At 34.8% G+C, this 15100-nt stretch overlaps 1 long non-coding RNA gene across 1 annotated transcript; it reads left to right on the top strand.

Moving 5' to 3' along the window:
• The first annotated feature begins 9695 nt into the window (after positions 1–9695).
• LOC113050022 (uncharacterized) lies at positions 9696–11039 on the top strand. Its single transcript, XR_003276698.1, has 3 exons — positions 9696–9735; positions 10760–10881; positions 10981–11039. It is a non-coding gene; the product is annotated as an uncharacterized LOC113050022 (long non-coding RNA).
• Positions 11040–15100: the final 4061 nt, after the last annotated feature.

Genomic DNA, 15100 nt, shown 5'->3' with positions numbered 1-15100 from the left:
GGCTGGTTGGTTTACATATAACCGGAGTTATAACGTATATTTTTGAATGATTTTTGAGTGCAACGTAGGCAATTATTAAAGTCCAAGTGATTTTATTGCTGACAGCTGTCCCATCAATCGTGCTTTTGCCAAATTTCAAAATAAACAACAACAAAAAATCCAACAAAAATAAAACATAGCACTTGGCCATCCAGGACCTCCCTCTCTTGTCCTAACACACAAAGCTATCAGTTGTATGCAACTTCCCACCAAACACTAGGCGATCATACCAACTATAGGGGTAAATTAACACTCGTTACAAAGAATACACATGTAGTTCTGCATCAGTGCTATCACATCCACATTTAAACACACAATCCTAATCATAAATATGATAAATTAAATTAAATGTATTTTTTTTTTTATTTAATTTAAATATGATAATTGATCAAATGCAAACATTACACATTCTAAATAATTCAATTTCTATTCCAAAGTGTCTACACCCATCTCTGTCCCAGTAAATATTTATGGGTGAAGTCGTGGCGTCATGGTTAAAGATTCAGACTTATAATCCAAAGGTTGCATTTAGTTTACCTGTTACCTGTTACCTGTAATCCCTGTAACCACAGGGATTGCAAACCCTTTTTACTGTAAAATTTACTTTTTACTGTAAATATTGAGACAAGTAGAAGAAATAATGATTTTAAACAACCTTTTGCTGGAAACACCCTCACACAAATGTGTGTTTCAGTTTCTGGTGCGAAAAGATGGAATTTTCTAGAAAATGATTTAAAATGTTGTTCAAATATTCTTCAATTTAAATATAAGTATAAACAGAAGATATTTAATTTGTACAAAGATGAATGTGAAAATTGTTAAAACTATAACAACAATGATGGTTTTGTCATTGTTTTTGTTGCTGGAGTTGTCATTATTGCATAGTTTTTTTTTTTATGTCATGTCAGTCAGGCCATCTAATTTGTAACTTTCTTAATATAAGTATGGGGTAGGAGTTTAAGATTTTTTTTCTTCATCTTACTCCTGTTCTTCTTGTCATGGAATGTATTTTTGTGTGTTTGTTGGATTGTTGTTGTGGTATTTCGTGTTGCATTATCATGAAAAGAGAATAAATAAATGAAATGAAAAATGAAAAATAGCTTGAGTCTTGGGCCGGCAGGAATTGTAGGTGTTGGGAGTAAATCATTGTATAATATTACAATATATATGATATGTTAATGATGAGCACTAATATAAGTAATAAATAAGGTAATATGTTATTCTAATATGATTATTATTTATTTCATTGTCATATAACAGTTAATTATAACTTACTATATTATAAATACAAATTATAAAACACTATGACAAGGTAATGTTTAATTTATTTTATATATTTATTACATTTCATATTATCATCTCACATCGGCATTTTCTATAATGTCTAAATTCTATACATATCTGAAATGTCTTAATATATACTTAGTATCAAACAATCTATATAATTCAAATTTTCAAGGATTAAAGTCCCCATTAAATCAAACTTACAGAAACTTACGGTTCACGCAGATTTTAAAGATTTAACAGGAAAAATAAAAAAAATATTGCACAACCATCTGTTAGGTTCCGATATGCACTAAGCATGTGAACAACCATTGAACAAAAGAAAGAAACAGCATTGCGGCCTTTTTCTTAGTGTCCATTTCCATAGTGACTCGTTGATTTGTTGCTCTGTTGAGAATGTCTTGAGTATTAACCAGGAACACACTCTGAGTTGAATTAACATTTTTGAAACCTCATACCTTGTTGAATAAGCAAGGTTTGGGGTTAATCAACCAAATGTTCAGGGTTAACCTGAAGGTAAGTTAACCATGCTTTCTGGAATACACCCCAAAAAATTAATTAAACAATAAACATATGCACAATACAAAAGTCTTTGTTTAATTCTTGTACTCAAATACAAAAATCTATTTGAACACCAGACATGACAAATCATAATCATAACAAACAAATTAATATATGCAATATACCACTGTGAACTGATGTCCACGTGATGATAACCTATGATTTCATCATCACAGTGTGCTGTACAATATGTGTTGCAAAATTGTCTGTGACCTGTCATAAAACAGCAGTTTTTTTTTTTTTTTTTTTTTTTTGATGCCAAATAGATAAATAAAGCTAAATATGCTAAATATGTTTGCAATGCAAACATGTTCATAATTAGCACCCAAGCAGTCAATTTATGATGTGATGAGCTATTTTCACAGTGTATTCCGCATACTGAGGCATCTCCTCCATTGACAACTTGTTATCCTACATATTAGATTTTTGTTTTTTCCCTGGGAGGTGGGCTCTGTTAAACACTGCACTGTTCAAAACATATAGATAATAATAATAAATAATAAAAATATACTCATTTAACATTTATCCACATCATCCACTAACTAGTTAGCTATCTCAGAAATATAATTTATTTATAAAGCTGTCAGCCCCAGATAAAAATTAATCTATATTGACCGTGGTATGGCTTGTGGTAATTATACAGCTCCTCTAAGTATTTACATATTTGTATTGACAGATTCTTAGTAGTACTGCTCAAACGCCAAAATCATAGGATGTGCATCTTATACAATACAAGTTTATTTGTATAGCACATTTAAAAACAACTGGTGTTCACCAAAGTGCTTTACAAGGCTAAAAGAAACAGACAATAATGACACAAAATGTTTAAGCAGAGAAACAATAAAAGTAAGATAAAAAATAAATAAAATCCTAAAAATAAAATAAATAAAAAATAGAGGAGAGAAGCTAGTATAAAAAGATATTAATGCCAATATGAGTCAAGCGATATTGAAAGCCATGGAAAAAAAGTATGTTTTCAGGTTTTAAAAGTTGACAAGGTTTGGGTGTATCTGATGTAGACTAGAAAAGATTGTGATAACGACCGAACAGTCACAAGGAGGATCAATAGCGAAGCTGGGTTCCAAAGGGTTGTTTATTGCAGGTGTGCAAAATATGCAAATAAATCGGTATAAGAGCTTAAAACAAATATTGTAATAAAAATAGTCTAAAACTAGAACTGCAGGTACTTAACACAGTACCAATGGCCCTCTACAACATTGAAGCTGGAGTTTCCTTTGCTACACAGCAAAACAATCTTGTCAAAACAATCTGTTCAAACTTCTAGTGGCGGCCATCTTAAATACACATTTTTTCCTGCTCTTCCCAAATTGGAAGATACCATTTTTTATAAAAACTCTTTGACTTTGATTCTTATGAGATACACAAGATCTAGAAAGATTTTTAAGTAAATAAATACAATTAATAAGACATTTAAAAAGAGAATAAATAAACCAAAACATTTGTGCCAAGATTAACAGTGAAACTCATGATGGTAGATATTTTCGAAGTCTCTCCATCACTAGGATATTCCATAACTTAGGACAGATGACCGCAAATGCGCAATCACCTCTGTTTTTAAGTCTGGTTCTAGGAACATAGTAAATCATAGTCCCTAGATCTAAGTGTAGAAGACAGATGCAGTAGTTCAGATAGGTACTGTGGTACCTGGTTCCACAAAGACTTAAAAACAAATAACAAAACTTTGAAATCAATTCTGTATTTGACCGGTAACCCATGAAGCAAAATCAGAACCGGTGTAATGTGAACACTTTTACACTTCCCTTTGAGGAGTTGGGCTGCAGCATTTTTAACTAACTATAAATGTGTGACACAAGTCTGAGAGGAACCAATGTACAAAGAGTTACAATAGTCTAGTCGAGACGTTACAAATGCATGCATAACAGTTTCAAGATTCTAACCAGAGAAAAAGGGCTTAACCTTTGCTAAAAGATGAAGATGATAGAAATAAGACCTAACCACAGCACATATCTGCTTATCAAATGTAAGACTGTTATCAAGCATAACCCCCAGTCACAGTTGGTACTGTAAGGTGACAGAGTATCGAGATCAACATCATGAGTGCTGTGATCATTTGAACCAAACAAGATAATCTCAGTCTTGCTCTCATTAAGACTTAAGAAATTACTAGCAGGCCAGAGTTTCAGTTCGTCTAAGCAGTCTAATATAGGCTTAAAGGCAAGCTTATCGTCATGCTTTATAGGCAGATACATGTGTGTGTCGTCAGTGTACAGATGAAAAGTTACACCATATCTAGATAAAATAGAATCCAAAGGTAGCATGTAGAGATTAAACAGTACCGGGCCAAGAATAGAGTCCTGAGGGACACCAGAACTTAACTGTTTATCAGAGGAAGAATGGTGCCCGAGGCAGACAGAGTAACTCCTATTTGTTAAATATGAGCGAAACCATTGGAGCATCATACACCGAAGGCCCACACATGCTTCTACACGTGATAAGAGAATGTTGTCAAATGCAGAGCTAAGGTCTAGCAAGACCAAAGATGCAGAGTGCCTGTTATCAGTGGTAAGCATTACATCATTCATGACTCTTAAGAGGGCCGATTCGGTGCTATGACAGGCTTTAAAACCAGACTGAAATTGCTTGTGTATATTGTCATCATTCAAAAAAGGTAAAAGTTGGCTCAGGACCACTTTTTCTACAATTTTGAGAGGAAGAGTAAATTTGATATTGGGTGAAAATTACTCTAAAGCATAAGAATTTTTTTTTTTTTTTTAAGATAAACAGAGGCATGTTTAAGGCAGTTCCATTAGAAACACTTTTTGATAACAGATAACAAATCAGGGCAATAGCTTGAAAAACTTGCTTAAGAAAATGTGTGGGAATCACATCCTGAGGGCAGCTAGTAGGTTTTAAACCAGTAACAATCTCATTAAGAGAGTCCAAGGTGATAGGCTCAAAGACAGACCATACAGAGCAGTAGAGAAGAACATAAAGTGGTGTATAGGCTGACAAAGGCAATAGAGATTTAATCTGTGAGATTTTATCATTAAAACATCTCAATGTGTCACTTCATAAAAACGCCATACTGAGCCTGACCTCACTATTATTATGCTTATGCCTGAATAAAAGACTAGACAGTTATGCATCACTGAAACTCTTAGGATGTTTACACATGTTGTTCGGTTCTCTTGGTTCTTTTGGTCTGGACTTAAACAAACAAACAAAAAATGTAAATTTAGTCCTGTACTGCACCTGAGCTTGGAAGTGGACCAAGAGCCTCTGCAGCTTGTTTGGTGGGCACCAAGGTTCAGATGCCAGTGTTCACACTCACTCAAATGAACCACAGTTGTGCCAGAGTTAGTTTTAATCATACCAAAGTGTGAACACATCTCTCAGTCAGCCTCAAAAAAGTATTGTTCCCTCTCATAGTTAATTCAAATCTGAATTTTTCATCTTGATGATCTAGTTTTCCCTAATTGTCCTTCATCATCCCACTGATAAGGCAACCAGGGAGGCTTTACTAAAGTCACATCACTGCTTGTGTTAATTGCTTGGATAAAAGCATGGCAATTTGCAAATACAGGTGACTGCCATAGTTACAGATATTGTAGATAGATACATAAAAAGACAGACACTGAAGTTGGCAAAGTTGTGCGATTGCCTAATGCTTGTGCATATCTCATCCCACCTGCTGCAGTGAGAGGAGTCTCTGCCCTGCTGTTGTTTACTTTCTGAAGAATGATAAGCCTCTCTGGCAACATTACCCAAAGTGCTGCATGATCTAACGAGAGCACACACTGGTGGCGACAGACTCACATGCATACATACGCAAATAATTCAAAACATGCCTTTCCCATTCCCTCACCCAACCTGTCTCCCTCAATTTCCTTGCTCTAATTGGATAACACTATATTTTGAATTCACAGGAGCCAGCAGGCCTCCATGCCATTTCAGAGCATGTGATTCTTATTTGATGCAGCTTGTGTTTACAACATCATCTTGTAATTAATGACACAGTGCAGAGCCGTGTATCCCCGTGACCTCTTATTCCTGTATTCAGGCCAGTGTGCCAGTTTCTATCTCCTCTGCCTTGAATTTTGAAATACAGTTTTTGAAGCTTGATTATATGACCTTACAGAGTCATTTTGTGAAGTTTTATCAGCTGTCGGTTCAATGGGATTCTATCTAAACGGATTGCTTGGGCTTGTTTGACTGAGTTAAGGAGATTAATGCGTTTACATGTTGACAAGTTTGTCTTTATACAGTATATGGTCTGTCTGTCCGTAACGTCTTTCCATCCATCTGAAAATATACCATAATTAAGTTTTGATAGCTTTCAACTTTAAAGAGATACTCCACCCAAAAATTTTAATTCTGTCATCATTTACTCACTGGTGTCTTTCTTCGCAACATTTATACAACAATTTTTATTTATTTATATATTAATTTATCTGCCTCTTGTTTTTTTTCTGATTAAAACAGAAGTAAACATTTTAAACAGTATGCTGGGGGAGAAAGCTGAGCACACAGTTGATAAACTGCTCGACTGAGCTTGAGAAGGGCTTGAAACATCTATCTCTGGATGCTGATGAAGACGCATTTGATCAAAAGAGCAGCACTTGCTTCACAACAGATCATAAACAAAATGAAATGTGCGTAGTGCCCTCTGCTGGTTGTAGAGAACAAACCAGTGGTGAACTGGGCGTTTGGGAACTGAGCACACACTGAGCATAACTAAGTGCTTTGCAGCAACTTAAAACAAAGAGTCATATTTTTTCCTGTGTATTTTAATTTGCATCAATTAATTAATTTCACTGTGTCTCTTTTAGATATGGTAAGAAATTCCCCAAAATTTGAATTCAACTTTCTTTTACATTTATTAATTTAGCTGACACTTTTATCCAAAGCAACTTACAATTGCTGTATATGTCAGAGGTTGCATGCCTCTGGAGAAACTAGGGATTAGATGTCTTGCTCAGGGACACATTGGTGTCTCACAGTGGATTTGAACCCAGGTCTTTCAAACCAAAGGCATGTGTCTTATCCACTGCGCCAACACCACCTTTTTAAAGTTCTGAGGAATAAAATGGTGGCTTTTCTTCTCTCCTGATATGAAGATACAGAGACAAATTGTTGTGAGACTCAGTGTTGGATTAGGTGAGGATTAAGGTGAAAGATGTGGAACATCGAGGGATGTGGAACATTGCAAGCTATCTGCCCTTAGCAAATGATAAATGTTGCCTCATTATTTAAAGCTGATATCCAGATAGAACTGTGTCATATCTGCTTTGAATTATGTGAATGGAGCTCCCCTTACTGGCCTTGCAGTGTCAACACAAATGTTTCTAGATCGAAGCAACTTTATCCCCATTCAGGTTCTTAAGAGTCAGACCTAACTGAAAGAATTAGAATAGTCTGGAAAGATCAAGTCCCTGAAGACAGGGTTAAATGCTTGGAGGTGGAGTACTGAAATTTATGGGTGGCAAAAAAGAAATGCTTCATTATGAAAGGTATGTGGACTCAAATGGACTTTACCTAGAGGGTTTAAGTAAAGGGAGGATCAGCATATGTTAACTTCATTATGTGAAGGATCTGTTGCCTGTGGAGTCACTTTGTCAGTGGAAATGTGAGGCAGCAGAAAAATAGTTCCCATAGGCAAAGAAACTAGCTGGGCTGAGTCTTCACTGTCCTCACAGGGGACAATGCTGTACAGCGTGTCCCATTTTCTCAAACAAGTTTAGAAAATGTATTTTTTTTTTTGCACTACAAAGAAGATCTCCTGTCATATTTTGGATTAACCTAAAAAAAAAAAAAAAAAAAAAAAACAATCACAAAACAGAAAGATTCAGCTTTTTCAGTATTTTCTTATAACCTTCATAAAAAATATATATAATCTTAAGTTTAACAAAGTTGACAGTAGCCACAGTTTCTATATAATTTTTCCCATACTGAGGAAATCAAACTGTCATTTTTGGTTCAGGTATACCTTTTAATGCAGTAGCTAACACAAACTAACAATGAACATGCTCAATGGTAAATGCTACAAAAATAAATAAATAAAAAAAATTCAAGTTATATGAATTTACATTTATTTGCATTTGTCAGAAGCAAACATTAATTAATTATAATTTGATAATTGTCAAATAATGCAGCACTACTGTTCAAAGGTTCATATTTTCCAAAAAATGTATTTAAAGAGGTTTTTAAATAAATCTTTCATGCTCACCAAAGCTGCATTTATTTGATCAAAAATACACTAAAAGCAGTGATTTTACTATTACAATATAAAAAAAGATAATTTACTTTTCTTAGTATTTTAGTAGTGTATTGTATTTTTTTTACTATGCATTTATGTATTTGTAATTTTCTCATATGATGTGTATATGTGTAATGATGCTTTGACTTTGTTTTAGGGTGACCTTTTAACATTCTGTCAAGGGACTACAGATGAAAAATAGACTTTTTGGCTAATTCTGGCACATTTACAGTTATGTTTATTTATGTGCGTTGTTCCTGTAAACAAATAAACTAAACTAAAATTGTTTTTAATGTTGAAAACAGTTGTGCTGCTTAATAATTGTGTGCATGCCATTAAATTTTTTTTCCCCATGATTCTTTATTCTTTCTTCAGATAAAGTTTATTTCTTAAAGAAGAAGAAAGTAAAAATTTATTTTACTGAACCTTACAAATGTTTGAGTATTCTGATGAATTATAAGTTATATAATTATAATTATATTATATATATAAAAAAAAAAAAATATATATATATATATATATATATATATATAATTATTATTCTTATTTTTATTAATTCCTGACACTTATCTAATATTGACATATTGAACTTGAGTCCAACAGTTAGATTATAAGTTCTTCACATCAGTCTGTTGGTTCCTCCACAGAGAAAATTTAATTCCTGTGGTTTTAAATTACTAAAGACCTTAAAATGTTCTCCTAATGTGCTAGGCTTTTACCTTTTATTTAATAATAATAATAAAAATAATAATAAAGATCCTCACAATAATCCACTAACAATAGAAGACTAATGTCCAGCACTGGGTACAGTACTATTTAGAATTTGCTCAGCTGATGATGAATGAAGGGAGTTTTATTTCTGCGGCCTGAGGGGAAGTTGCCTTGAAGACTGTGTTCTTGAGCCACTAAAACACATGTATGTGTGTATCTTGGTCAGTGGAGCAAAACAGTCCCCCGTGATAAATTTAATATACTGTATCAGTCTTGCTGTCCCCCTCTTTTTTGCCCTGTGATGTACGACATGATGGGCACTCATTTGTCATGCCTGTAACACCTACAGTAATGGAAAAGAGAAGAACACCATTGTCAGAGGGAGTGGAAAGGCGACACAGGGAGAGTTAAAAATGAATTAATAGCTTGTGTGAAATGGCAAGGACAGTGATGGCTCAATAAAAGTAATGCTGAGGAGGAATGATGGGTCCTGGAGTTTGTTTGCGTTGACTTTGAGTGGATGTGTGGGTGCATAATAGCTCTAAAGGGGAAAAGTTTAGAGAGAAAGCTGAACTCCACACTGTAAAAAATTATTTAGCAGTTTAGTTGTTTCAATGAATTTTTTTATGTTGACACAACTTGCAGTTACTGAATTTGTTCATTCAACTAAAAATTTTAAGTTTTCAGTGTCTCAACTAGTTTGAAAGTTGACTGAACTAGGTAATTTGTCCTCATAACTTAAAAAAATGTGTTGACTCAATTCAATAGCAATATCACGTTCACAACATCACTTATCGCGAGATCTCGTCATTCTCGTGAATGCTGTTGAAGAGAGAAGAAGGTCTAGCCATTCTAGTCAGTTTCTCCTCAAAGTTTGGACATTTGACTAGAATACAACTTTGGTAAGTAAAATATTCGTATTTATTGGCTTAATGTGTAAAATTACATTTGTTGTCTCAGAAGAGTAAGTATGGTTTAAAGAGTCGTATATTCTGTGTGTAAGTTACTGTATGTAAATGTTCGTTTCGCGGCACTCTGAAGCCTCAAAATACAGGCGGTTCCACAGTATTCTCTTTATAAATATTAAAACAGATATTCTCACATGCGGGACAGCGGAGCTGAACTTATGTGGAGAACGATAAAAATACAGTTTGTATGTATTATTTGAGCCCAGGGCTGCGTTAGAGACCGTGCAAACAGAGCGCGAGAGCTCAACGCGGATCACTGTATGGATTAAGAACGGCGGGAATTAAAAAAAAAAAGGAACTGCTCTAAACCTGACAGCGTAAGACATCCGTCAGAATATACATCGATGAAAAATTAGGAGAAAAAAAGAAGATTCCTACCCGAACTGTGTCTTTTCTGCATGTTATAAGGGAAACAAATGAGCACCTCCCTCAGAGTTCTTCTGGAGCGCGTAACTTAACGTTACATTTGATATCGCTGACATAAGCTTAGTTCTGATGATTTTTTTCTTCTGAGGTAGCGTTACAAACTCTTCTTTCAGTTTTCTGAAGTAACGTTAGTCATTCAAGTGCCTCACTAGAACCTAGAACGCAGTGTAATGCTGCGTGAATATCTGTTTTTATACAGTCTATGGTGAATATACGGTCATAAGTAAATTGCATAAGTTTAAATCTATATATTTTAGAATAAAAGTAATAATAGCATATATCTTGTATAAATAGAGATACAATAACGATCGACACAAATGTGTTAAATTTCCTTTTATTGTGTTATAATTATGTGTTGTGTCATTTAAAAGCATTGTCTGGATGGTATAGTTTGTCTTTGGCATTTAATACAAACTTGTCAATACATTTGTCTTTCTCTGTAAAGATTTATTTATATGTATGTTTATTATTTTACAGTGTTTTAACATGTTTTTGTATTTTTCATGTTTATGATATTTTTGAATGACTGAAGATTCAGCACAGAATTCAATAATCCTGTGGATGGACCACAGCGAGTCCTTTTGCAGTTATCCATCAAAATGCTTTGCAGACATAATGGAAATGACATTCACATTGTAGAGCTTGGACGAAGTTGTAAGTAAATTTATTTATTTATAAATGCACATTTATTGGAGTCTATGTGCTTTACAATTGTAAGGCCCTGTTTAATGCATCCCTTTGTTTTTATTAAAGCACACAGGCTCTGCGCAGGAATTCATCAAGGACATGACTGCTGGGATTACACTTGTGGATGACCAATCTGAGCACCATCAGTCTGCAGTGATGTGATCCAGGTAATAACAGAAGAAGAAATCTGGGTGATCTGGGGTTGTAACACGTTGTGGTGTTGTGTACGGTGTTAGACGATCTGGGACTGGGACTAACAGAAATAAACTAATTCAGGTTTAAAACAACTTGAGGTTTAGTAAATGACAATTTTCTTTCTTTTTCTTTTTTGGGTGAACCCTTTACGAAAATGTAGATATTTGAATTAGAGAACAGCTTCAAATTTTAGAGAACATAATTTGACATTATTTTCCCCAGTTTTATTCCGTGAATTTTCTATAATTGGTATTTAAAATGTCTTTATAAAGTGTTGAATTTATCTTCATAAAACCACCAGAAACCCTGTTTAATGGACATAGCCATTCTTTATTATTTTGCTGAATACTGTTTTGGATCCTGAAAAATGTTCAGTGCTAGCATATTGGCCATTAGCAACTTTGCTTAAAGGATTATTTCACCAAAAAATTTAAATTAGGCCATGTTTTACTCATTCTCAAGGCACCCTATGTGTATATGATTTTCTTCTTTCAGACGAATCTGATCTGAGTTGAATTAAAAATTTTCCTGGCTCTTCCAAGTTATTTAATGGCAGCAGAGAGGTGTGTTTTTTTTTCTCAGCAGTCCAAAAATAGTCAAATAAAATGCACCCATCCATCAATAAAATGTGTCTCACATGGCTTAGGGGGGTGAATAAAGGCTTCCTGTCGCAAATCGATGCGCTTTTTGTAAGAAAAATATACACTAAATAAACACTTTTTTTTCTCTTCCACTGACTATCATACGTGCAAGCCTAATTTTGTGATCCTACTTCGTGATTGGTGTATTGTTGTCTCTCCTCCGCTCTTCCGTGTTTGTCACTAATCACCGGTGCATGCATGACCCCTATGTCCTATTTTCATGCACCCGGAATGGCTCTCACGAAAGTGAGAGAAAAGGGTTTAAATATGTTTTGAATAACATTTTAAATATGTATTTTTTTTTTTACAAAAACATGGATTCGCTACAGGAGGAACTTATTCACCTCTCAGAGCCATGTGAGGTACTTTTTATTATGAATTGATGCACATTATTTGACTACTTTTGGACTGTTGAAAAAAACACCCACCTATTGCCATAAATATTTTTTTATATAATCCGACTGGATTTGTCTGAAAGAAGAAAGTCATACACACCTACGATGCCATGAGGGTGAGTAAAACATACATGGGTTAACCAACCCTTTAGGGCCATTTCATAGTCAACGCATCTGTACGCATACGTGTCCCCAAGGCTACGCATCGTTACGCTTTGGCCGCCATTATACGTCGGTGCGTAGCCAAATGTGTGGTCCTAGTTTTTGATACGCGACGCGCCGATTCACGCAATACTATGCGTTGTCGGTGGGGGCGACATTGCAAGTATTGTACATTAATTCAAGTATATTGTGTTTACAAAAGAAGAAGGTATACAATGAATTGAATACAATGGCGGGCGAAGAGGAAAAATTATGCGAACTTATACGTATTCATCCACATTTATACGATTTATACAACAGAATACACTCCTCTTCAGTTGCCATTGTGATCTGAATATCAAGCGACCCGACTCTACTACCCCCTGTTGCGTGAGCCGTGTATTGCATACACGCATCAACCATGACGCTTGCGTTCACTGTTTAGACTATGAAAGGGAGTGTGTCGCTCGCGTTGCTTGCTCGCTTTCCCGCGTTGACTATGAAACGGCCCTTAGGAGTCATGCTTTACTCTGAACATGCAGTGCAACAGACTATTATTTAAAAGGAATACCTATTTACACCAAAATATTTTCTGATCATTGTTTAAATGGTGTGACAGATTAGACACTTAGAATTAGATTAAGAAAAAAAAACTGAATGTTGTATTGGTTTGTCACATTTTATGTCATTCAGAAATCATGTAGAATACCAGTGAAGAAAATAATTTCCCCCCATTTTTAGTATAGTTGGTTCTGGGGGTGTATTTTACACTTATCTTCCCATGGGATTTTAAACTCTTTGTGTTCAGCAGAACAAAGAATTTAGTACAGGCTTTTACCAGTTTAATACAGGAAGTTATTTTGAATGTTTCTAAACGAAACCGTTGAGGAGCACCATTTACTTTTGACTTTCATTTTTGGTTAAATTTTTCAAAATATCTTCCGCTTGAAGGTGAATTACACTTTGCATTAATTGGTAGCTGTGCTTTTAACAAAACACACAACTTTCGTATGTACATATGTGTGTTCGTTTATAAATTTATTAAGTAATGTAATATTTTTTTTCTTTTCCCAGCCATCCAGTGACATTAAGGATGTTGAGAAAGAAATTGAAGAGGGCATTCTGAATATAACTGAGGAGCAGCAATGTGATGTGCTTCCCAAGGAATAACCAACATTGGTCTCATTTGGACATCCAGTCATCACTGACATCTCCCATGTCCCCAAGGCATATGGACTCCTAATGGGTCTGTATGCAGTGAACATCCTCTACCTCCAGCGCATTAAATACACCATTGAGGCTCTGCAAAAACTTGTGAAGATCAGCTGCTCCCACCGTGTGCTCGCTACAGCGGCAGGAACTGTAGGTGTGGGGGAGTGAATGTCCAGCGCTCTCTCCACCCTCAACACCACAAATAAGGTGTCCTTGAGCAAGGCACAACTTCTCCCCGGGTGCTGCAGCATAAATGGCTGCCCACTGCTCTGGGTGTGTGTTTACGGTGTGTGTTCACTGCTGTGTGTGTGTGTGCACTTCGGATGGGTTAAATGAAGAGCACAAATGTATGTCGTGTCACTTTCACTTTTCAGTGTTCATGATGTGTCCATCGGCTCCACCGCACTCTTTCTTAAAAAGTAGTGTTTTTTTTTTTTTTTTATAAGGAAAGGTTCTTTTGTGCCTTTCACTACGTTCTAGTATGTACATAAAAGTTTATCATGTCATGACTTGGAATATGCATGTTCTCATGTAAACAAATTTTGTTTACATGAGAGGTTGTTTCACCTCTCATTTTCTTAAACAGTATGTACACATTTTCAGTATGTAGCATTATGATGGGGGACGAGTTTGGAAACTTTCAAGATCCTTCTGATGTTAACACTTCTGTATGGTCATGTTGTGCTATGAAATTTACAATCTGACTGTTTAGATCTTTGTGCTTCCATGTGCATTCATTCCATTTATATCTTATTATACAGAAGTACAGTACACTCATTTTTTGTAACTAATTGTGATATTATATACATACATCTTGGTTTCTCATTTTGACCATGACTTGCATTATGGTGGGGGGAGTGCATGTGAACTTGTGCAGGGTTGATATGCAGAGTTCAACCTTCTGATTTTCATATTGAGTTATGAAATTAAAAACAATCTCTGTGGTTTTGATCTGATGAATTGAAATGCAACTATTTGTTTCTCAATCCCATGCCAATGTTATTTATTATACATCACACTTTCAAGTGTCGGTTCAGATCTTTAGACATTTGTTTGTATTTTGCATTTTTTGTTTTGTTTATCAATTATCAGTTGATGTGTTGACAGCAAATTGCTTGTTCAATTTAAATGTGAATGAAAGTGTTGTCTCTATCATTAAATAAATTACATTAAAAAAGTGTTTTGTCATCTTTATTTAAACATTTAAGGCAGTGGAGTAACATTTGTTTATGATTATTGATCGAAGTAAAAAAAAAAAAATCCCTGTTGACAAAACATGATTTAGTTGACTGGACTAGAAAATAATAGTCAAGTTAACTTAAAGAAAAGTGTTACCTGGACTAACTCCACTCTAATTTGAAGTTGTTTCAACAAGAAATTTTTTGTCAAGATAACAAAAAATTTTTAGGCAGCGGGGTAACAAAATATTTTTAGTTGACTCAACAAATTCTTTTTTACAGTGCAGGTAGCCTCACCAAATATCACATACACTACCATTCAATGGTTTGAGGTCAGGAATCATTTTTTGTTTATTTGTTTTAAGGTTCTTGACTCACCAGGGCTGCATTTATTTGATCAAATATAGTAAAACAGTAATAATGT

This window comes from Carassius auratus, chromosome 30 (genome assembly GCF_003368295.1).
Source record: "Carassius auratus strain Wakin chromosome 30, ASM336829v1, whole genome shotgun sequence".
In the NCBI taxonomy this organism is placed as follows: Eukaryota; Metazoa; Chordata; class Actinopteri; order Cypriniformes; family Cyprinidae; genus Carassius; species Carassius auratus.
The sequence above is the reverse complement of the archived record's forward strand: the minus strand, read 5'-3'. Positions and strand labels throughout refer to the sequence as shown.